General features: G+C 37.7%; 1 protein-coding gene across 11 annotated transcripts in view; it reads right to left on the bottom strand.

Annotated features, from left to right (window-relative positions):
- Positions 1 to 21,942, bottom strand: part of MICAL2 (microtubule associated monooxygenase, calponin and LIM domain containing 2) — a 147,380-nt gene extending 125,438 nt beyond the window's left edge. For 8 of the 11 annotated variants that reach the window (XM_070934180.1, XM_070934186.1, XM_070934197.1 and 5 more), the window contains exon 1: positions 21,724 to 21,936. The gene's annotated coding sequence lies outside the window, so the exon portion shown is untranslated. Of the gene's footprint in view, positions 1 to 21,723 lie in introns of all 11 variants that reach the window. The other 3 variants (XM_070934178.1, XM_070934226.1, XM_070934220.1) reach the window with 2 other exon arrangements.
- Positions 21,943 to 24,964: the final 3,022 nt, after the last annotated feature.

Genomic DNA, 24,964 nt, shown 5'->3' with positions numbered 1-24,964 from the left:
TCCATTTTTTAACATTTCAAATGCTAAACACTCTGACTTTATTTCCTACTTTTGCTTTAAATCTTATCCAATAAAGCCAGCAAAGCCAACTAAATTTAGTTTTTAAAGTTTAATAATCTTTAATTTTAAAAAAATTAAGATGACCCCTCAAGTTTATAAGATACAAATATGTAACTGTTTTATAAATTATCTTATTTTGTCCAGCAACATAATTCACATGGGAAATAGTTTAAAGAAGTGTAGCAGTTTCATATAATTGATTTTAAGCTTTACTCTAAAACAGCTGTACACTGTCTCTATGCTGGAATGTTAAAGGGCAAAATACAAGCTGGTTAAAAATAATTTCTTTAAAAAGGCATACTAATAATAGCTCAGATGCTTGAGAGGATAAAATAACTTAAACAGCCATCCAGTGATATATCTTCCACATCAGGTATATTTCAGAGCCTGATATAGCAAGAGTTATATCAGAGCCGCCCAGAGTCTCCGGAGAAAGGCGGCATATAAATTGAACTAATAATAAATAAATAAATAAATAAATAAATAAATAAATAAATAAATAAATAAATAAATAATAATCACTTATATAAAAGCGTATCTTGTGGTACACTTAAGAAACAGTAACTTTTAAGGAATTTAACTAACACAAAAATCCAGTAAGGAGAACAACGTCTGAATTACAAGCAGAATAAAACTAGTAGTGCAGGTAGGGTTTCCATCAATTTCAAGTAGTGCTCACATATGGAGTGTAATTGGCTCCAATTGCAACATTACTAAAATTGTTGATTGGTTAAAATGATTAATTTTATTTGCTCAATGTAATGTATGTCAATAAATATTAGAATTACTATTTTTATTATATTTTTAAATTTTTACTGAGATATCAGTCTCTAAACAACATTTTTTTAAAAGTACATTACAAGTACTTCTTTATGCACAGTGCTGTCAATTGAAATTGGTACGCAACAGTCACTCCACTTAATCAACTGAAAATTTATATATATTCCCCAAAGCCCACTGAAGGACTTACTTCTAAGCAGATACAAGGCATTCTGTAGATTAGACTCTATCTAATTTTTAAAACTTAGCCCTATATTCTATTAAACAGAATGCCTTGCTTAATGCACTGAAATACAAATACAAAACTAGAGCAGTCAGATTCTTTTAAAGTAGTATAAACCAAAGTCAATGTGAATCCACCTAGCTATATGAATTTCTCTAGCCAAAAACCCTCCAGATGGAAAGAACTACAACTCCTATTATCCTAAGCATTATGGATAAGAATTGCTGTCCAACTGTTCTAGAGGCCATGGGAAAGAATGAGCTTGACATGCACCAGTCTTCACAGAAAATGAAATGGATGTATGTACAAGAAAATGAAATTCTTGAAAGGCAATAAAGGTTTCAGAAATTGCTATCTTTGGCTATTTTTCACCATCTTGTTTTCAGAAATGGGAATGACTTACAGTTACATCAAGTTACACGCTTTCCCTATGTTCTGCTCATAAGATGGCTAATCATGTACACTTCACATAAAAACTATGTTTCTATAAACTTATGAAAAGACGGAATATAAATTTAACAAATATTATATCTGAAACCTCATCGGCACTGTCTTTATTGAATTAAGTTCAGCTTTTTTCAAACGCCTTTCAACTAGCAATTATGTTTGAAGTTGCAGTCTATCATCTTTGGAGGTGGGAGAAGGAAACTGTCAAATTACCATATTCAGATTCATTGTATAATCAATACTGACAGATTAAAGAATAACTTGAATCTTAACAAAGTCTTACCAACCACAATCTTGCTAAAGAACTTAAACAGGTTTGTTACAATCTTACAGAGGACAGGTCCAATCCTGCCCTCTTTTTTCTTCCATCTCTAGGTGAAACTCATATTTCTAGTTCCTATTTCCCAGTTCTTGTCTATGTAGAATAGAATAGAATGTTTTGCATACCACTATTTCCCTACTTTTTAGTTCTAAAATAAGAGGGGACCAAAAGGTGTATGTTGATCTTTATTTGTATGTAAATATATAAATATAAAACATAGATACATACATTATTTTACTTTCACTGTTCTCTCTGGATACTTAAATATTTGGATACTTAAATTTCTGGATACTTAAATAAAAATATTTACAGACCCCTCAGATCCTGGACATAAACTGGTTCAACTCCTACCCTCAAAACAATGCTATAGAGCACTGCACACCAGAACAACTAGACACAAGAACATTTTTTTCCCGAATGCCATCACTCTGCTAAACAAATAATTCCCTCAACACTGTCAAACTATTCACTAAGTCTGCATTACTATTACTATTAATCTTCTCATCATTCCCATCACCCATCTCCTCCCACTGCATGAGTGTACTTTGTTGCTTGTATCCTTACGATTTATATTGTTTCCTAGTATGATTTGATTGCTTATTTGTACCCTATGACTATCATTAAGTGTTGTACCTTATGATTCTTGACGAATGTATCTTGCCTTTTTATGTACACTGAGAGCATATGCACCAAAGACAAATTCCTTGTGTGTCGAATCACACTTGGCCAATAAAGAATTCTATTCTGACCTTGAATTATACTACTTCAAGTTCAAAATAGTTGTTTTAAATATGAAATATTTTGTTCTTGTGGAATGCATTTTAAACTCAAAATAGTTCTGTTCGAAGTAACCTACTTCCAAATATAAAACGATTTCTCTCTCCAAACAACTCTTTTGAACTTAACATCAAAGTGTTTTCAATCCAAAATGGTGCATTTGCAAAATAATCTGAAAGCCTGTACAGGAAAGCCTTCTTTACAACCTTTCCTACAGATGAAAATCTTCTGGGTACTTGTCTTGAGTTTCTTCTCAGGTCTCTGTATTTTGTACAACATAGGCTAGAATTGCAGAATTCATAGAGAAAAAGGAGCCACACTGATTCTTGAAAGTTAATGGCAAGCTTCAAAGAAACAGCTAGTGTGCTGACCAGCTTTTCAGCAGCTAGCAGCATGGTAGAATTACAGGAGCTGGCAGTATCAGTAATGCCTGGATATGTTGGAGGTGCCTAGCAGTATGTCTTTCAGGGTCAAGATGGCTATAAAACCTAGGCAATTGTGACAATGTCTGGTGGCAGTGAGTTTAAGTTCTCAAAAAATGCCAGTGGGCCACACAAGGTTGCTTGGCAGACCACAAGGCGTGATGAGGGCTATAAATCAACCAGCATTAGAAATGAACCATAAATAACTTATACGTACCATATTTTACTGTGAAGAAGGACAGAGCTGAGTTGTTAATTCACACTAAGCCACTGTATGGTTTGCTTGGTTCTAAAAGTGGATGCATATGTTTTTCAGATTACATTACTTTTAAAAGATAAGTATTTATCATCAGGAAGAAAATGGAAGGAGGACTCAGCCCATAAACTTCAACATTTAATTCCTTACTCAAGCTGTCACTTGGACTAGCTTCAACCATTTTACATATATAAAATGAAAGTCAGTAACAGGCATAATAAAATTAATTTTATAGATAGTACTTTAAGTCTAATTAATTTAATTTAATGTAATTTAAATTAAATTAAATTAAATTAAATTAATTCTTTGTAGTGTTGCCTTCTGCTAACAAAATCTTTCTGTCCCTAAATCATAACTGCAATGGAGAAATACAGTTCCTAAAATGTGAAGGCAACTTTCCATTCATCGGTATGATTTAGTCAACTCTGATTACATTAAACTAATTACCAAACAAAAAAAAATTATAAACAAGGTTTTATAGTTCACAGCTATAATAAAACAACTACAAATTACTATTAACTATTACAAAGCCAAGTTAGCAAGCCAACAATTAATCCAAACTAGCTCTCTATATTTACCTACTTACACTTTTATTATAAGCCACCCAGAGTCACTATATCAGTGAGATGAGAGGCATAAACATTTGATAAATAAATAAACATATATTTTTTGGGGGGGGAGTGCAAATATTAATCATTTATTATTTTCACATCAACAATTTTATTAAACTCTTAAACTGCTTTAACTCCCAAATGATTTCATAAAAGGCAAGTAAAAATAACAAGTTTATTACAGATAAAAAAACAGCTGACAATAATAATGGCAGAGTCTGTGATAAACTCAAAACACATTCATGCAAAATAAATAACCATCTGATAGTATCTCTGTGAACCTACACCAGTGATGGCCAACCTTTTATGTCACCGCATGCCAGCCTGCGTGCCAGAAATGGCACATGAAACCATCCTGCCTGGACCGTGCAGCCTCTTTGGCTGTCATGCGCAGGAGAGCACTGAAACCCAGCGTCCTGTTGCGCATGCGCCAGCCGGCACCCAAACTTCTGGTTTCTGGCATGGACACACGCCTGACGAACAGCTGGCCATCACGCATGCGCATGACATAAACCCGGAAGTTCGGGTGCCAGCTCACACATGCACGACAGAACACCGCTCAAGGCAAGTCAGTCTTTATCTGGTCAAAAAAGCTTATCATCCATATGCAATTCAGAATGTCAGACAGACAGACAGATGGATAAAAGGGAGGAGTAATCCCATTAAGAATAAAAACAAAAGCAGCAACCCAGTAACACTGAATCTGACCAGTAATCATTAAATGTCAGCTGACTTCTGGGACTGATATCTAAAAGACTGGTTCAAAAAAAATAATTGTGAATTGCTCCTCTGTTCAGTTTTGACTATATTAAAACATTCTCACTACTACATGAATATTTGTAATCCTTGAGTTAGAATGATGGACACGATGGACTACACATCCTTAATGAGTATGTCCTCAAGGCCAACATGTAAAGTGGGTCATCTTGTGTAATGGTATGACCTTGAGAGACAAAGAGATGCTGCTTAGGAAATGGTAAGATAAGAAATTGCATAGCTCACAATTGCATAGTGGGTGGAGAAAAAGGCTCAGGACAGACCCTACTTAAAGTATCAGAATGTAAAGGTGATGGCGGAAGAATTGTACTTTCACACCTGCAAGACTGATGTTAGTCTTGCCTGCTCCACCAGACAGGAAACACAACCAGATGACCTAATTCTATTTTATTGTAAAGTTATATTAACAGACTCTTGCAAATCTCTGGCTGTCACCTTTACAGCCCAATAATTTGGGGAGGGTCCCTCCTCAGCCTCTTGCTCTGCCTATTATCCAGCTGCAGGCTATGCTGTCTCTTATCTGACCATTCCCTAGGCATCTCTTTGCCTGGTCTCTCAAGGTCATTCCCACATATCTTGAAATTAAAACCTAAACCCTGTGGTTAAATCCTTTGACATTGATAATAGTTTTGATAATCCATCAATGATATTTGGTTCATCAACATGTTCAGATATACATTCTGAAAACAAGTAGATTACTGAAATGATCATAAGCCCAGTAGGGTTAAATGTAACAGCCATCAATATGATATAGCTTTAGTGAGAGTACATGTGTAGCACTCTGTGATAGCATTACTTATATTCTGTTTAGTTTTTTCCAAACAGAGACTTACTTATTTGGTACCAATAGAGAAAAATATCTATAGCTCAAGATTGAAATGGGTGTTCTTGATGTTTGTTCTCTGCTTGATTGTTTTCTTGTAGACATTTCATTACCCAAACTAGATGTACTAAAACTGTTACCTAGTTTGGATAATGGAATTTCTGCAAGAAAATAACCAAGTTCATAGAGCACCAAGGGCCTCATCGTTCCCATCACCCATCTCCTCCCACTTATGACTGCATGACTGTAATTTTGTTGCTTGTATCCTTACGATTTATATTGATTGTTTCCTAGTATGATTTGATTGCTTATTTGTACCCTATGACTATCATTAAGTGTTGTACCTTATGATTCTTGACGAATGTATCTTGTCTTTTTATGTACACTGAGAGCGTATGCACCAAAGACAAATTCCTTTTGTGTTCAATCACACTTGGCCAATAAAGAATCCAATCCAATCCAATCCAATCAGGGGTGGGTCCTACTTACTTTTACTACCAGTTCGCAATGGGATCATGTGCACACGCACTCGCTTCACAGAAGCTTTGTCAGCGTCTCACTGCTGGCATAGAGAGAAGTCTGACAAGCTTCCTGATGACATCCGGGTCAGTGGGCGGAGCCTCCAGCCGGGTTTACTACCGGTTCTTGCGAACCGGTCCGAATGGGGGGCAACCCACCTCTAAATCCTATCCTATCCTATCCTATCCTATCCTATCCTATCCTATCCTATCCTATCCTATCCTATCCTATCCTATCCTATCCTATCCTTGATTTAATTTATATGCTACCAAAATCATAACTCATGGCAGTTTGTTATTTTCACCTGGATAAGGCTGGCAGTTTCACTCTATGGAGGGCAGTGTTCTACTGTAATGTTCTACTGTAATGTTTGGTATTTTGTCTAAAAACACTGTAGCTCACACATAGAGCACTCACTCATTCCTAGAATTTAATCCATGGTTTTGAGTAATTTAATAAAGAACTTGACAAACAAGGACAGCTGGAGTTTATACAGGTAGTCCTTAACTTACGACCATAATTGAGCCCAGAAGTACAATCATAAGTTGTTGACGTCATAAGGTAAGGCATCAAATGACCAGAGCTGATTTTCTGACATTTGTTTGCAGCGGTCAATTTAGTGTATCAATTTTCCCCAATGGTGTGGGGTTTTTTTTGCCAAAAACCAGAAGTAAAATGGAAACTGACAAACATTGCAAATCACATTCAGGTAACAGTGGGGCACTGCAAACAGCCATAAAGCACTGAAAACCAAGGTCTGTTTGCATATGGATTCATTAGTACAGCAACCATAACTTCTAAAATGGAAATACTAATTGCAAGTTCTTTCTTAAAATAAGTAGGTTGTAAACGTAACTTCAACAAATTATAATGTCATCTGGTAAATACCATACAGACTAACCCTGAAAATCTGTGTGATTTATTTAAGTTCTCCCATTTCATAACCTGTTAACCTAATCATTTGTGTCACGCTAAAAACATCAACCTCATCTCCAATATCAAACATTATGAGCTTTAAAAAAGGGGAAAAAAACAGTCACATAATGTGAAGTAATATTAAGCCAATTACAAATTACTTCCTGTTATGCCTCTAGATGTCAAAATAAGTGAATGTATGATGCAAAATGGAAAACACAGGAAATGTCATATTCTTTAAATAATTTATACTGTGTCATGAAGTATTGTTTTCAATGGTAATAACGAAGTAGGAATCTGTAAGTATATAATATTTGTCACATTTTGTAAGATGGGTGGCTTATAAACATGACAAACAAACAAACAAACAAACATGTTTGTCAAATATAGTCTTTCAGTTAATACCATAATTTAATAGGGGTAAGCAACATGGAATCCACAGGTGCCAACATAACCCTAGATAACTCTCTTAATGTTGACCAGGTTTCTTGCCTGATTTTTAAAAAACTTTTAAAATAAAAACATTAAATAATAAAACCATTAAAAATCATTTGCAGCTCACTTGTTGCAAAACAAAATGCCATTTCCATCATTCTGTATATTGGCAAAATGCCTTTGAGCACCACCAAAATGGTTTCTGAAATTCCAGAATCTGAGTCTCTCTTTTAATTTTGTTCCTTTCCCCCCCTCCCCACCATTAGTGATAAAATCTCATGTTAAAAAAGTACATAAATTCACAGAGGCAGATTCTACAAATTCTCATTAACAACTAATTACTAATGAAAACTAATGTAACAATTGCTGATTAGTATGGTTATAATTGATACACTATATCACGGGTATCAAATTTGCGGCGTCACGTTGCTGTCACGTGACGTACCGCGATGTTTTTCCCCTTCGCAGAGCTGGGGTGGGTGTGACCTATGCATGACGTGTCTGGTCCGCAGGCCGCCAGTTTGACACCCCTGAACTATATGATATAATTAATATAATTAATATACTATGTGATAGAATTAATGTAATTAAAAACAAAAAATAAGTAAAAGCAATAAAATAATGTATACATTTAAAATAATTATAATTAATATAAATATAAGTGATTATAATTACTTAATATAACTATTAATCAATTAATATTATATGAACATTGCACAGATGAAAGTCAACTGGGTGACCTTGGGCCAGTCACTCTCTCTCTGCCCAACCCAACCCATTCACAGGGTTCTTGTTGTGGGGAAAATAAGAGGAGAAAGGTACATTGGATATGTTCACTGTCTTGAACTATTTGTAAAAATAATAAAAGCAAGACCGAAATAAATGAACCACGTAGAATGCATTTGATAATATCCTTGCACTGTAGTGATTACAGAAGTCACTGGCAGGCAATTTTTAAGGTAGGTAACAAAGGAACAAGAGCCCTGTCTTCTGTTAAATGGCAGTTCTATGACTGGCCCACTATGGTATACGTTTTCCCAAAATTCTCTCAAAATTCTCCCTCTCCCAAAAGGATATATGTTCATGACACTGAAGAGTTCCAAAATACTTTTCTAGAATTTTGGAAACCAATTAAATGAATACAATAATGTTTTCTCTATGAACAAAAAAAAAAAAACCAGTTGATTATAATGGAAAAAAATGGAAATATAAAACATTTTGTATATGCTGTTGTAGTGGATTAATGGATTAAAGAGGCTCTTAATTAGGCTGCTGGCTAGCTGGAAGACTTTGAAATATTCTGAAATACAGAGTCTGTCCTGCCAATGACAGTGAGGAAAGGAGAATTCAGTGGGAGAGGAAGTTAAAAGTTTCTTTATTCTCAGACACATTTGGCTGCAAGAAGCAGAGCTTTAAGGAAGCTACTTGACTTAAGAGGTCACTCCAAAAGCCTAGAAAATCTTGGGAGAATGGGAACCAATAAAGTTGGCAGGGAACATTTAATTTAGTCATGTAAAAAAATCTATTCTGTTGAATAGATTATACAGTATCTGCTTTCTGTATTACTTTGTTAACTCAGACTTGTTTACAGATCTGAGTGCTAGGTTTTGAATTCAAATCTCAACCGTATTAGCTGGTTACAATTACACTGGGCTCTGAAATCCTTATTTTGTTGCTATTACTAAAACAAAAATTCTTATTTTCTTCATTACTCCAATCATCTCACCAGGCTCAAGGTTGACTCAGCCTTCCATCCTTCCGAGGTGGGTAAAATGAGGACCCAGATTGTTGGGGCAATATGCTGACTCTGTAAACTGCTTAGAGAGGGCTATAAAAGCACTGTGAAGTGGTATATAAGTTTAAGTGTTATTGCTATTGCTATCTAGCACCTAATGTTCCAAAACTGCTTGAGCCTGGCAATCCTAGCTGAAAAGGAAAAACTGGAGCCATTCATTTAAAAGTTGGTTCCTTTGGGGAAGGAGCATTTCCTATGACTCACAAGATTTCAAGTGACAGGAATTTAAGAGTAGGTGGCTGCAGCTTTAAACACCTCCCGGAGTAAAACTTTTTCATTTCAAATAGATGAATCCAGACTCTCAGAATTTAGATAAAGGAGGGTAGAGTGGAGATTACAGAAAAGGATCTGGCAGCGTGTTGTGGAGGTTGATAACAAGCTCCCTTCAGCAAAACAGAAAAAAAAACCACTTTAATATGAGTGTTAAACTAGTAATCTGTGTTCATGATTCTCTGATAAATACTACTGTGTTCACTGGTAATTCTTTAACACCGAGACTATAGCTTGTATCAATATGTCGTGTTCTGATAAGTGTATTACTTCTTTCACTTCAAAACCTTGCATGCTAGCTATACTGCCTGAAAGAATCTCTAAAAGCAGGAAAATATTCTTTTAATTATATCTCTGACCTCAGTATTCATCCATCAAAATGTTACAAAACCACAAAGTAAAGTGTTTACTTGTTACTTGTAAAGCTGACATGATGGATCAAGCAAAATAACTATCTTTTCCTTGGTTGCTTGGAATGTTAACATTTAATTCCTCAGCACTTACAAAAGCCACCACAAAGACTTCACAAAATGGCTAAAACTCACTAATACTGTAAGGAAATCTCTAAGACCTAAACATTTCTTAAAAGAGACAACATAGAGAGAAAAAGAGAAATGGCTTTTCAGCATGTTAAGGTTTGAAGGCTTACTACTGTCTTTCCAGAATCTGCCAGAGAGATTCTCTGATAAATACTGATATGTAACAGTTTCCAGGAATTACAATTCCTGGCAATCTGCAGGACCAACAGCTGCCCACTTTCCAACTGATAGTATTTCTTTTTCTTTACATAAATATTTGTTGCTTTCCTGGTAGGATCCTAGATTTAGCTATCGCCTATCTTACTCCCTAATAAGGCATCCAAAAGCCTGGCCTTTTGGTGACAGGCATTACAGGAAAAAAAAAAAAACACATCAAAAAAACTCTCCATTCTCTTTCTACGGCATGTTCATCTTATGAATTAAAAGTTTAATACTACAGTAATTGGATTCCTTTTATTACAGATTAATTTTTGAGCATCCATTTATGGATTTGTTAATTCTATAATTATTCTCTTTGGCTGGTGTTTAAAATGCAGTTTCAAATTATACCTATTAAAATGAATGAAGCTAAAGCCACAATACTGGGTGGAGGCTGGGCAGAACACAAGTAAATAGCACATAAGGGATTCGTAGCAAGCTACAGGGTAATGAAATATCAAAATATTTGCTTGGAATGCTTATTCATAATCAACAAATATCTGGCTGCAATACAATACTGCTAGCTTTGATGGCAATTTGATACTCACTTATATAGAGAAAGCTCAATGGAACACAATAGAACTTATTTCTCAATCATTTGTTTTGTAAATTAAACCCATATACTAACCATTATGGGAGACTGCTTGTTTCATGACACTTGGAATATATTTAGGAATATGTTCATTATATGATTGATCAAACCCTATTTGTCTATTTCAGATATGAAAGATACTGCCAACATTAAACAGTAGAGAGCAGGTATAAAATATTCTTCTTTGGAAGAAAAATAATGTTGTTTAAGTACACACAGAGAAGCATCAAAGTCTCTTCATAGCAGTGGTGGAATTCAATTTTTTTTTACTACCAGTTCTGTGGGCATGGCTTAGTGAGTGTAGCGTGGCTTGGTAGGCGTGGCAGGGGAGGATACTGCAAAATCTCCATTCCCACCCCACTCCAGGGGAAGGATACTGCAAAATCTCCATTCCCTCTCCACTACTGGGAGAAGGATATTGCAAAATCCCCATTCCCACCCCATTCTGGGGCCAGCCAGAGGTGGTATTCGCTGGTTTTCTGAACTACTCAAAATTTTCACATCTAGTTTTCCAGAACCTGTTGGAACCTGAATAGTACCCCTGCTTTATAGTATCTCTAGAATTTAAAGAAAAAGGCATACAAGTACTATAGTCCTAAATTTACAATGACTGTTCAAAGTTACTGAAAAAATGACTTATGGCCAATTCTCACACTTATGACAGCTGCAGCATCCCTGCGGTTACATGATCAAACTTTGAGGGCTTGGCAACCAGCATGCATTTTTGATGGTTGCAGTGGCCCATTGTCCTGGGACTGTCATTTGCAACCTTCCTAGGGAGTTTCTGACAAGCAAAATGAATGGGGAAAGCCAGGTTCTCTTAACGACCACATGTTTCACTTCACAACTGTGATGATTTGCTTAACCACCATGGCAAAAAAGATTGTAAAATGGGACATGAATCACTTGACAACTGCCTGGCTTAGCAACAAGAATGTAGGACTCAATTGGAGTCATAAATCGGGACTACCTGTAATATATTAGATCAGCCAAGGTCCATTCCAACATGCATTTCCTTCAACAGTCCACAAACGGAAGTGCAACAATACTCACACACTTGAGTTTTCCATCCTCTAGTAATTAGAGGCATCCTACTTCATAGGCAGTACTGAAGGTAACATACAGGCACAGGTGAAATCCATCAGGTTCTGGAGAACTGGTAGTGGAAATTTTGAGCAGTTCGGAGAACAGGTAGCGGAAATTTTGAGCAGTTTGGAGAACCAGCAAATACCACCTCTGGCTGGCCCCAGAATGGGATGGGAATGGAGATTTTGCAATATCTTTCCCCTAGGAATTAGGAGGGAATGGGGATTTTGCAGTATCCTTCCCCTGGAGTGGGGTGGGAATGGAGATTTTGCAGTACCCTTGCTCTGCCACGCCCACCGAGATCCGCCCTTCAAGCCACACCACACCCATCAAACCATGCCCACAGAACCGGTAGTAAAAAAATGTGGATTTCACCACTGTTTACAGGTATATCTTGAAAGTTTCACCTTTGAGAAAATTTATTGAGGAAATTTATCATACCTCTTTTTAAAACCATTGCTACATCTTGCAACAATGATTTTCAACACCTTAGCATGTATTACAGAAATAAATATTTGAATCCTCTGAAAGCTCTCCAATATATATCTACTAGCTTCTAATGGTCCTAAAATTCATATTGAGTTTTATTTCTAAATTTTACTGGAAATTTTGCTCACATTGTGTTCTTTAAGGATATAATGACTACTATCAGACATTGCACTACATATAGGTTCAAAGGCCATAATGATCAAAGTTATGTTTGAAACTGTTCCCAATCTCATCTGTATTTTGCTTCTCTGTAACTGTGTTACAGACATAACTAACATCGTCTAAATTCAATATTAATCCTCCATAGCACCTCAACAGATGATTGGCAAAAAGTTGATGTTTCACACCCAGCATCTCTCAAAAGCCATTTGCCTTTGGAAAAATCAGGAGAAAATTGTAGGATAAAACCAGACGAGAAACCTTAGTTACCCAGATATCATCATCAAATCAATTATTTTCTAGACATGACCATGTTTTTTTTTCCTAACCCAATTCTCTCTTTGCACGCAGAGAAATAATACTGGATGGAAACATTAACACACCGACCACTTCAACCATCCTGTTAAATAATTTCAGGAGGTTTGGTTTGCATTATGGCCAAAGTAAACATAATGGCAGAAGTCCAATGGCCAACAATCTATAATGTTATTCCATTGGCATAATCAAAGCAGTCTTTGGGGAGATATAAATCCCTCAAATAATCCTCAGGAATAACTTTCAAGGTCTAGTGAGTGGTAGATGAGAATCAGATAAGTTTTGTATACCCGGAATTTATTTTATCAATTTCCAGAAGTAACCTATTAAATGTATAAGTGACAGGTTTTAGGTGCAATGAAGCATATGTAATTTTATGACTAAACCATAATATAGCCAGCTTGCCTTAGGTTAGCATATTGGATGACTCCATTATGTGTTTAGTATTTATGTCTGACTATCTCTGCTTGTTCAACACAACAAAATTAAAAAATCATGACCTAGCACTGTGTGAGATACTCTCCAATAAGCAGGTAGATATGAAAAAAAAAAAAAGACATAATGTACATGGAGTGAATGGACAGATATGGCCTCACAAACTTACTGTCAAGCCAGATCTGGCATCTGATTTGAATCTACATCTTCATGAGGAAGAGATGCTTTCTTTTTATATAGCAAAAGGGAGATTTTTCTCCAATCCCTCAGGTTTCCAGGCAGAAGACTTTTGTCCTTTAGGAAAGTGCAAACAATTATCCAAGGGAAAGGAGAAAAAAATCAGTAACGGTTCCTCTGGTAAAACTTCAATGGAGGGACATTCCAACCAAAAACTTCAGAACCTTCTATTTTCCTTTATAGTTTTCTGCAATTTCATCTCATCTCATCCATTTCATCTCCTTTACTGTTGTCTTGCTTCCAACTATTTAAATCAGTGGTGGGCTTCAAAATTTTGTACTATCAATTCTGTGGGTGTGGCTTGGTGGGTGTGGCAGGGGAAGGATACTATAAAATCTCAATTCCCACCCCACTCCAGGGAAAGGTTACTGCAAAATCCCCAATCCCTCCCAATCAGCTGGGATTTGGGAGGCAGAGAATAGATGAGGGCGGGGCCAGTCAGAATTTTTACTACCAGTTCGCCGAACTACTCAAAATTTCTGTTACCAGTTCTCCAGAATTGGTCAGAACCTGCTGAAACCCACCTCTGATTTAAATACAAAAAGGGAACTTTATCTCTTTCCCTTTTTTTAGATGGAAGCTTAGTTTTGTTTTTTCTTGTGAGATTGTTTTCTCTTAGGGCAAGTAAAGGGGCTGATTCCTGACCTATGCCTCCATACTACAGGGTCCGCAGATGTTACTATATAGATTTATTTTCATTTCTCTCTTTTTCAATTTGTCCAAAAAACAATTCAGGTTGTGGAGTCCTGTCTCTTTTAAATATCAGACTAAGACGAGGATACCAGTGATCCATTCACTAGAAGGAAGACTGTAGCTGTATGAACAACCAAGCTGTATAGATCAAGATAAAGGAGCCCAAAGGAGTTCTGGGAGGGGTTATTATCCCCAACTTTTCATATCACAGATTACAATGACTGGGTAAATGGAACTTGTCACTCAGTCAATGATAAATTTGTCTCCTCTCAGCCAGATATCTAAATGAGGGCATGTAGCATGGAAAAGCATGATGCTTTAATTGTTCCATCTGTCAACCAAGAAGAAAGGAACAGTGAGATTTGGGTAGAAGGACATATCAAAGAGGAGCTCTGAGGCCACCCAAGTTATACCTACTAGTAATTAGAGTGAGTGGTTTAAATAACAGTTATTTCAGTTGAAGAAAAGTAAAAACATTACTAAATAATAACACCTGTATCCAAGTAGAAACACAGTTTTATTACAGGTATTCCTCAACTTACAACCATAACTGAGCCTGGAATTATGGGCTTAAGTCATGGCAATTGTTATGTGTGTCACATGACTGTGACAATCATTAAGTGAACAATATGGTCATTAAACAAATCTATTTTCTTCGATAATGGTGGAAACTGCAAGTAAATGTTGGAAACTGGCAAAAAACACTGTAAATCGCAATTGCATGATGGTAGGACATGTCAAACAAAGGTAAATGTGAGCCTGTTGCCAGGTATCCAAAATGAGATCATCTGATCGTGGAGGGGATTGTGCAGCCATCAGAACTCTGGAAACGAGCCACAAGTATCTCTGGGGAAGTCTGTTGTAACTTCGAACAGTTGGTTTGTGACTGGTCATTAAGTAAGGACTACCTGAACAACAGACTTACAATTTAGTATCGGGAAAAGCTAATTTCAAAGGATCTTTTCAAGTTGAACAATAAAGTTTGTTTTTGTTTTTATTTCTAAAAACTTATTAGTTATTCAATTTGCATCCTCTTTCATTTGGAAACTTGGGATAGTATATACGGTGTTCCCTCCTCCTATTTTTCCCCATAACAGCAACCTTGTGAAATAGTATGGCTGAGAGAAAATGAATGGTTCATGGGCTGTGGCTGAAGGATGAGTAGAACCTGGATCTCTTCCCAGTATCAGTTCAGTGTCTTACCCTGCCCTCTGGAACATTCTCCCTTCAGAAATTAGGATGGCCTCGACTCTGTTGACCTTTCATAAACCTTGAAAACCTGGTTATGTGCCCAATCCTGGGACCCGAAGTACGTTAAGGGTTCTGTTTCATGGTCACATTCATATTTATGGTTATGGTTATAATTTCTCTCAGTAGCTCTGTCTATATATATATCATTATAAATTTCTATTATGTTTGGCTTTAATTGGTTTTACAATTGTTCACTGCCCAGGGTCACTTGCTTGAGATGCAAATTGAATAAACAAACAAAAAGAGGACCACAAAGAGAAAACATGGTTTCAAATTATAGCTTTGCTGCTTCTATGGAACTAGATCACATGTTACAGTAAGGTTGAAAAAGCACAATATGGGAACTAGCCTTGTTTCACTTGCTTGAAGTTTTATTTATATTTACTTCCTTAATACTTTTTACCTCCCATGTCCAGGCTATACACCTATACCTGCTTGTTATAGTATTGTGCGAATTTCTTTTGCTCTTTTATATACATTTAATGCAGAGGAAGGCAACCACTTTAGTGCTGCAGGCTGCACATTTATGTGGTAAATTGTAATTTTAAAAAAATAGGCCTGGCATAAAAGAAAAAAGTAGGGACAAGATAAAAGAGGTATATTATTATGTATTAATTTTATTCATATCATTGAAAGCTGCTTAGAGTAGCCTCATGGTAACATAAGCAGCAAATAAATTGAACAAATTAAAAAAATCTATAAAAAGAAAGATTTGTGGCATAGGGCTTGTTATGGATACCTATAGCTATGTATCTGAATACATTTTATTTATAATCTATTCATACAAGGATTTTTTTTACTACATTTATCAAGCAGCTCAGCCTGAAACAGAAAAGAATACTTTTCTTATATCACCTTTTCTAAGTAACTATACTTTGCATTGATAATTAGAGCTTAGTATCCTTGGAAAGCCAGCCCTGCAAGTCTTATTTTCATATATAATAAACAAGAACCACATTAAACAGGTTTAGAAACTTGCTGTGCAGTAGTACCTAATTTGCAGGGAAGGAGTGGGGGAAGGGCATCTCTTCGCTCCAAAGTTCAATTTCACTAATTCATATTATGCTAATTTTACTTTATGCAAAATCATAAACAACACTGTCAACAACTACTCATAATTAGAGCAAGAATGTTTTTGCTCCCAAGACTCTCATTCACTCGGACTCCGAGTGGCCATCTCTAGTGACAAGAATGTTGTTCAGATTCCGTGCTCAAATGGAATCATCTTCTTGGCTGTGACTATTGGTCTATGTGCCAATTATAAATCAAGCTGCACTTGTATATAAAATGCTTACTGGGTGGCTCTGGAGCTCCTGCACTACTATGGTAAAATTGTTTTTAAAAATATAAAACCAGAAACCGATGATGTTATATTAGTGCTGGTGCTGACTTCAGGATCAGAATACCAGGTCACAATCCTATACAGGTAATCCTCGACTTACAATAGTCAGGTGATCAACATTCAGATAGATGCTTGGCAAACTGGTTCATATTGATGACTGTTGCTGGGTCCCAAGGTCATGGGGTCACTTTTTGCGACCTTCTGAGGAGCAAAGTCAATGGGGAAACCAGATTCACTGAACAACCATGTTACTAAATTACAATGCAGTGATTCACTTAACAATAAAAGTCGTAAAATGGGACAAAACTCACTTAACAAATGTCTCGCTTAACAACAGAATTGTTGATCTTAATTGTGGTCATAAGTTGAGGACTACCTGTGTTTGAACTATTAATCTACTTTCTGCCCTAATAAACATATTTAGGATTTAGCCATCAAGGACTATGTCACACATTGGAGTCCAGGCAGGGGTGTCAATTTTGCGGTGTCACGGCAGCGTCACATGACGTACTACAACTTTTCCCCCTTTTGCTAAACTGGGGGTGGGTGTGGCCAGAGCGTGACGCATCCGGCCCGAGGGCCGTGAGTTTGACAGCCCTAGTCCAGGCCATCTCTGGTTCATTACTGCACACAGCATAACATGGCTCCCAATTAATGTATTATCCATCACTGTCTGTAGCAGCCTTTCTCAATGTTTTACCCTGGAGGAACCCTTGAAATAATTTTCAGGTCTCAGGGAACCTTTGCATAAAAATTGTAATATATATATGTATGTATTTTATAATACAACTCCCTTCTAACCTACACAATGTTTATAACAACAGCAAATTTGCAAGCCAGCTGTTGTGTCATAGCATGTAAAAATTTCCATTCCTGAGAGTGTTAGCATCATGTGGCACACAAAGTTCAAAAAATGATTTTTTTAAAAAAAATCACAATCCCTTACCGAACCCCTAGTGACCACTTGAGGAACCCCAACTGAGAAAAGCTAGTCTATAAAAACATGCTGACATCTAAATACAGACACCAATCACATGTAGTACCGCCTAAGATCACCAGTGTTACAGCAAGGATTCTCCCAGGGACAAAATGTTTGAGGTGAGTCCAAAGACAATCAATACAAGAAAATAAATCTCTCTGAGGGATCTCGTTTGTGAAATGAATGTTTAAATTGCCTGGGTGTAACTTAGAACTGCAGACAATACAAATAACTAGACAAATACTGTAATGAGCAGCAATCCACAATTCAGAGCCAGGATAATACCAGACACCTTTTTTTAATTAGGCCCAACATGAGGTGAATACAGTATATTGAAGATCTGATAAAGCAAACAGAGCAGTCACAACTGAAATTATTTGTATGACAGTATTACATAGTCACTCATAAAATATTGACATGCCTCATGTTGAGCAAGCACCGCAACTGCATTGCTCATTGAAGAAACTTTTTTTCCATTAAAGACAACAGCAGACATGAAAGGAAAAAAGTAAGAGTTTACATATTAAAAAAAGAATTTAAAACTTATAAAAAAGTAGAATTTAAACAAAACGAACCAAAGCCCATTGTTTTTGACACTTTCCATTTTATTATTATTTTTCTATGGTGGTTTTGAGATTTAAAACAGAAGCACCTAATCAACTTTAGCCTTAACTTTTTTTCTCATAAAAATATAGGGTGAGCCACTTATTGAAGTAACTGGTATCTGCTATACATTTAGTTAAGAATGAAGTCCTTATTCAAGTGTCTGGAATAAACAGTGATTCCCTTGACATTTCAGATAAAGATGATCAGCAATTTTGAACATGCTATCCCTCTAGGGGTCATAGTACCTGTAGCTATTTGAAACAATATACGAAAGGGAAAGTACAGAGTTTGGTACAATAAAGCAGGGATGCTTGAGGATACTTTAGAAAGTATAGGGTGCCCTGTTCCATTCTTCCTGGATGTATTTACAAATTAGAAGCTACCTACCACATTCTGCCCTTTTCCAAATTTTGCCCCACAGTTGTCAAAACCTTTAAAATATATTTTATACTTTATAAAGTGCATATATTTTTGAGTCAAATGCAACCATTGCTTTTCAATTCCTTTTGGAATTTATTTTGATGAAATAAATGAAAATATTTATTTTTAATGAAACATAAAAACTAAAAACCCAGGATACCATGCTTACAAAAAAGAAGAGCAATGTGGCAGAACTTATTAGACTATTAGAACTTAAGCAGTCACCCACACATCTATTCTGGTACTTCATTCCATATAACAGTCATGTGGAGGAGGATCCAAAGTGAATTCATAGGAGAAATTCAAAGTCTAATGTCCGTTCCCCACTTGACTGCACAGGCATACATCTCCTTAAATAGGCACACTGTTTCATAGTGATTCATAGCATACCCGTGGCAAAGAACCATACTGATAGGAAGATGTGTTAGTGCAATACATTGAATCAAAAGCTAGTTAACCATATTTTAGCTTAGCATACTGAACCAAACTCAGCGCATGTGATTAATCTAGGGTTCAATGAGCTTGCAATTCAGGAAAACTAAATTCCATTAACCTTGGATTTTCATGTCATGTGATACAGTCAAAGAAGACATTGAAAATTACAATATACAAGCTCTGTTACTTAAAGCTCAAGAAGGTATTATGTAGTATGGCAAACATAGAGAAGACATTCTACTTGAAGTGAAGTGTCCTCAACTTGTTTTGTTTTGCTTGTTTATCATTACAATATATGGATGTTTCTTATAAGGTTATTATGAGGATACCTTTATGGTTTGTACTCTGTTTAGGCTGTCTTTCTTCACCCATAACTGGAACAACATGTTCATAAACCTCAACAGCTGCCAATAAGCAGCCTCTGACTTCCCTTCCACACCCAGCCAGTTTCTATCTTCATTCTTTATCTGCCACATCTCATTTTCCCCACAAACTCCTAACTTCTAGTCTTTCCAATCAGCAATAGTACAACTCCTTAACACTACTGTAGAAGCAGCATAACTCCTTAAGACTACTTAGAAAAGCCTAAGAACAGTGAAATTTTAAGGCACACACAAAAAAAATCACACCTCATCTTTGCAACCTCTTCATGTGCTACAGTCTAAGCTCCCAGAATTCAAATCCAAAGGATAGACAAGAATAATGTATGGTGCAAATCACAACACCCTGAATGGATGCTAGGCTGGGGAAAACAGTACTCCCTCCATCTCCTTTAGATGGTGCTTTCTTGAGTCCAAAGTGTAGATCATTTACCCAAACTCAGTACTCAATATGATATGAATTGGAAATCAAAACATTCTGGGAGGAAGAACTGGAGATAATTAGTACAGAATTTCTTTTCTCCGTACTGTATCTATACGAACACATTCCACACAGGTCAGGTACCTATGCACTGCTACCCTTCATGTGTCTACCGAAGCAGACTCTACTCAACTTTATGATGCCAGAAGAAAATCTGTTCCATTGCAATACGATCTGCAATTACCCCGAAGATGAATTCAACACACTTCACTTCCGAATAGATGAAATTCCGCATTGTGCAAGAAAGGTTCACTCATCCTCCCAACAGAGAAACCTTACTGTCCTGGGGCCTTCTTTAAATTCCACTTATCTTCAATAGAAAGTAGCTGAAGGAAACAAAATGCTAGATCTGCAAGATCCCATGATAGATAGACGATTGATAACTAGATAGATAGATAGACAGACAGATAGATAGATAGATAGATAGATAGATAGATAGATACCGTGTTTTCCCAAAAATAAGACCTTGTCTTATATTTTTTTGAACCCCATAATAAGCACTTGGCCTTATTTTTGGGGAGGTCTTATTATTTTGGGGCACATGGAGCAAGATGGGGCTCCTCTTGCTGTCTTACCTGATTTCCAGCTCTGTTTAAATATTTTCGGGGAGGACTTATTTTCAGGGGGGGAGGCTTATTTTAGCGCATGTGCTCAAAAGCCCAATTGGGCTTATTATCAGGGGATGTCTTATTTTCGGGAAAACAGGGTAGATCAGGGGTGTAATCCAGCAGGTTCTGAAGAACTGGTAGCAGAAATTTTGAGTAGTTTGGAGAACCGGCAAATACTACCTCTGGCTGGCCCCAGGAGTGGGGAGGGGAGGGAATGGGGATTTTGCAGTATCCTTCCCCTGCCATGCCCACCAAGCCACACCACGCCCACCAAGCCACACCCACAGAACCGGTAGTAAAAAAAATTGGATTTCACCACTGGGGCAGATAGATAGATAAGATAGATAGATAGATAGATAGATAGATAGATAGATAGATAGATAGATAGATAGATAGACGCACACACACCGAACCTCTCCACAGACTTTTAAACCTATTTCGTTATTTTTATATATATATAAAAACTATGAGAAACCTGGAGGAAGGAGCATCAACAAACCACCTGCACTTAAAAAGAATCGCACGCCGCCCATTCAGGGAACTCCGAAGCGCCGGAGCGAGAAATATTTCACCACCGAAGCCCAAACCGCAGATCTGCTTTCATTTCCGCCTCTATCAGGATGGGGGGGGGAACCTTTGGGGCAACTCTTTCACATCCTGTTTTGTTTTGTTTTGTTTTGTTTTGTTTTGTTTTATTAAGCACAACAGAACAAAACAAAACACCCCCGCGAAGCAGGTGAAACGCGTCTGGCGATACAATTCTAAGGGTAGGTAAGAGCGCGCAATCCCTTCGCGCCGGGCGGATCGAGCCAAGCCAACCTGGGCTTGGCGAGCGCCACCTGCGTTAAGCCGCGCTCCGGACCACCGAGAGAATTAACCGGGGGAAAAAAGCTGCCTCTGTCGGCAACGCTGCCTTGACTTTTCCCACCCGCCCGCTGACTCGCGCGAAAAAGTCCCAGTTGCTGGGTTTTTTTTCCCCCTCGGAGACTCTCCACGCACCACAGACCAAAAAAAAACGCAGAAGGCGAAATCCTAAAAAGCCTTACCGCCACAAGCCGGGAGTCAGCACGCTGGTCGCAAAAGAAGACACGGCCAAGTTGCCCAGGAGCGGTTTGGAAAGCTCGCTCCGACCGCGGCTCCTTCCTTCTCTTTCTACCCGGGAGCCAGGCGCATGCCGCCGGCTCCTTCCCCTCTGGTTGCGGGCGGCGGAGTGCGCGCGGTTCTGACTGCTCTTCGACGGGACTCGCCCGCCTGCTCTTGCTTGGCTTGGCTTTGCTCGTGGAGAGCCGAGGGCGGCTGGGCGGGGCTTCCAGCCGAGCTCTTTCCGCCAATGGGAAGACGCCGAAAGGGAGGTTCTGTCACACCGAACTTGCACGCGGGAGCGCTGAGGGCGGCTTTCCGCTTTGGGACTTTGAGGGAAAAGCTCCCTGGTCATTAACAAATAAACAAACAAACAAAAAGTCAGGGTTGCACCGAGAGAGGGAGGAGGGAGGAGGTCCAACACCTGTAATAAACTAGCCAGTCCCATAACTCAAGATGCCACCGGGGCCCTTTTTAAAGACTCCGCAAAAGATGGATTTGACCGGCCCCGTTTATTCCTAACACCATCCTGTGACAGGACCTTGTATGTCTCCTCCTTGTTTATCGCCCACTGAAGTCAACGCACCGATAAATAGGATGACTGGAATCTTCCATATAGATAGTGTTTCGCTTTTATTTTTAAGGTACTCTGGTCTCCAATCTTGGCAGTGTTAAGACTTGTGGACTGGCTGAGGAATTCTGGGAATTCTGGCTGAGGAATTGTGGGAATTGAAGTCCACAAGTCTTTTAAGTTGCCAAGGTTGGAGAGCCCTGGTCTAAATGAAAAGTATCTATCCCATCTAAGGCAGTGTTTCTCAACCTTCGTAGCTTGAAGATGGGTGGACTTCAACTCCCAGAATCCCCCAGCCAGCGTCGTAGCTTGAAGATGGGTGGACTTCAACTCCCAGAATCCCCCAGCCAGCGTTGCTGGCTGGGGGATTCTGGGAGTTGAAGTCCACCCATCTTCAAGCTTCCAAGGTTGAGAAACACTGATCTAAGGATTGAGGATAATTCTTCTATACTGAAGACAGGTCAATTTCTCCCGACTAAAACCAGTCTGAATGCAATGCAGCCTTGTTCACACTTGGGCATATTTTACTCCCTATCAAAAATCTAAACTTTTGCAAAGCAAAAGTAAATTACCAGGCATGTATGTTTCCCTTCCCAAACTATGATTATTATTTTTTTTAAGTTCTCTTCCCAGATGCTGATTTGAAAGCTATGTTCTGAAAGTACATCCTGGTTTTTTTTTTTACATGCCATCAAATAGTTTACAACGCATAGCAACCTTTTCTCCAGGCAAGATTTTCTCCATGATGATGTTGTTAACCTGGTTTTTCCGATCTTTTATGGTTTATCTCTGGCCACTGTAACTAAGTCCCTCCACTTTGCTACTAGCCATCTTCTTCTCTTACTTTCCATATTTCCCAGCATAGAGTCTTCTCCAGAGAGCTAGGCCTTGCATAATACATATACAACATGGTAATTTGTGCCAAGGCTTTACTCTAGTAATTATAATTAGCACAATGTATTATTCTTATATGCTGCTCTGAGAGAAATGGCTTCTTCCTGGATAATCATGCATAGCACAATGACATTAAGTTGAAATATTTTATCATAATATGTGCAAGGCACCTGAATTTTCTGTTTGTAGCAAAGGAACTGGGAGAAGAAACTCTCCCTTGTTTCTGTTTCTGTTTAGTTATTTTAACTTGCCTCTGAAACAAAGTTTCCTTTATTATTGTTTATGCCTCACTTTCACTGCAGATTGAGAAACAAGTGATAACATGACCTAATTATTTCTGGTATGTTTCATATTATCGCTTTCTAGAAATAGTTGAACACATTTTGTGCTTAACATCGCTGTGAAATGTAAACATTTGCAAGTATAGGATTTTCCTAAAATTAGTTGCACTAAATAATAAGTTTTAATATCCACTGATTCCCACCAAATTACAGAATGGAATATAGAATGATTTAGTTACAGTCACATGAAGTTTTACAACTAAGAAAATTGTAGCATTGTATTTTAATATTTCAAAAAGCAGGGATCGAATAAATTGTATCAATCAGAATAGAGCTTGAAGGGACCTTGGAGGTCTTCTAGTCCAGTCCCTTGCTCAAGCAGGTGACTCTATACCTGGGGTGTCAAACTCCCGGTGTCCCGGCAGTGTCATGTGACATATCAGGAATTTCCCCCCCCTTCGCTAAACCGGGTGTGGGTGTGTCCAGCACATGACACATCCGGCCCACAGGCCAGGAGTTTGACAGCCCTGCTCTACATCATTTCAGACAGGCGACTGTCCAGTCTCTTCTTAAAAACCTCCAGAGATGAAGCACCTACAACTTCTGAAGGCAAGCTCTTCCACTGGTTAATTGTCCTCACTGTTAGGAAGTTTTACCTTAATTCCAAGTTGTTTCTTTCCTTGATTAGTTTTCATCCATTGTTTCTTATCCGGTCCTTTGATCCTTTGGAAAATAAATTGACCCCCTCTTCTTTGTGGCAGTCTCTCAAATTCTGGAATACTGCTCTCATGTGCCCCCTAGTTCTTCTTTTCTCTAGACTAGCCAAAACCCAAATCCTGCAACCATTCTTCATGTTTTAGCTTCCAGGCCTTTAATCATCTTAGTTGCTCTTCTTTGCACTTTTTCCAAAATGTCAACATCTTTTTTGTAATGTGGTGACCAAAACTGGATGCAGTATTCCAGGTGTGGCCTTACTAAGGCTTTATAAAGCAGTATTAATAGTTCACGTGATTTTGATTCTATGCCTCTGAGTATACAACCAAGGATTGCATTAGCTTTTTTGGCTGCTGTGCACACTGTTAAGTTATGTTTAAGTGATTGATACTAGGATTCCAAGAGACTCCCTCTCAGAGTTACTGTTTTTGAGTCAGGTTTCACTTAATCTGTACTTGTACCTTTAGTTTTTCCTACCCAGGTGTAAAACCTTTCTTTTCTCCACATTAAATTTCATTTTGTTGGATAGAGCTTTTTTGGTGGATAGTATGCTTTACATCTGACTTTTAACAGTTTTTAAATCACAACTGTGCCAAAATAATAGTAACTGTAATGAGAACATTTTTAAATCATTTCAGTGATGGATGATCTAATGAAGACACTTTAAGTCACATAGAAGTCAGAAGGTTTAGAGATACGACCATATCTACATGATAAGGTTGTCTTGTCAAGAGTAAGAGTCACCAA

The sequence above is a fragment of the Pituophis catenifer genome, unplaced genomic scaffold (assembly GCF_029215685.1).
Source record: "Pituophis catenifer annectens isolate HBS135680 unplaced genomic scaffold, rPitCat1.0.hap2 SCAF_1, whole genome shotgun sequence".
In the NCBI taxonomy this organism is placed as follows: domain Eukaryota; kingdom Metazoa; phylum Chordata; class Lepidosauria; order Squamata; family Colubridae; genus Pituophis; species Pituophis catenifer.
The sequence above is the reverse complement of the archived record's forward strand: the minus strand, read 5'-3'. Positions and strand labels throughout refer to the sequence as shown.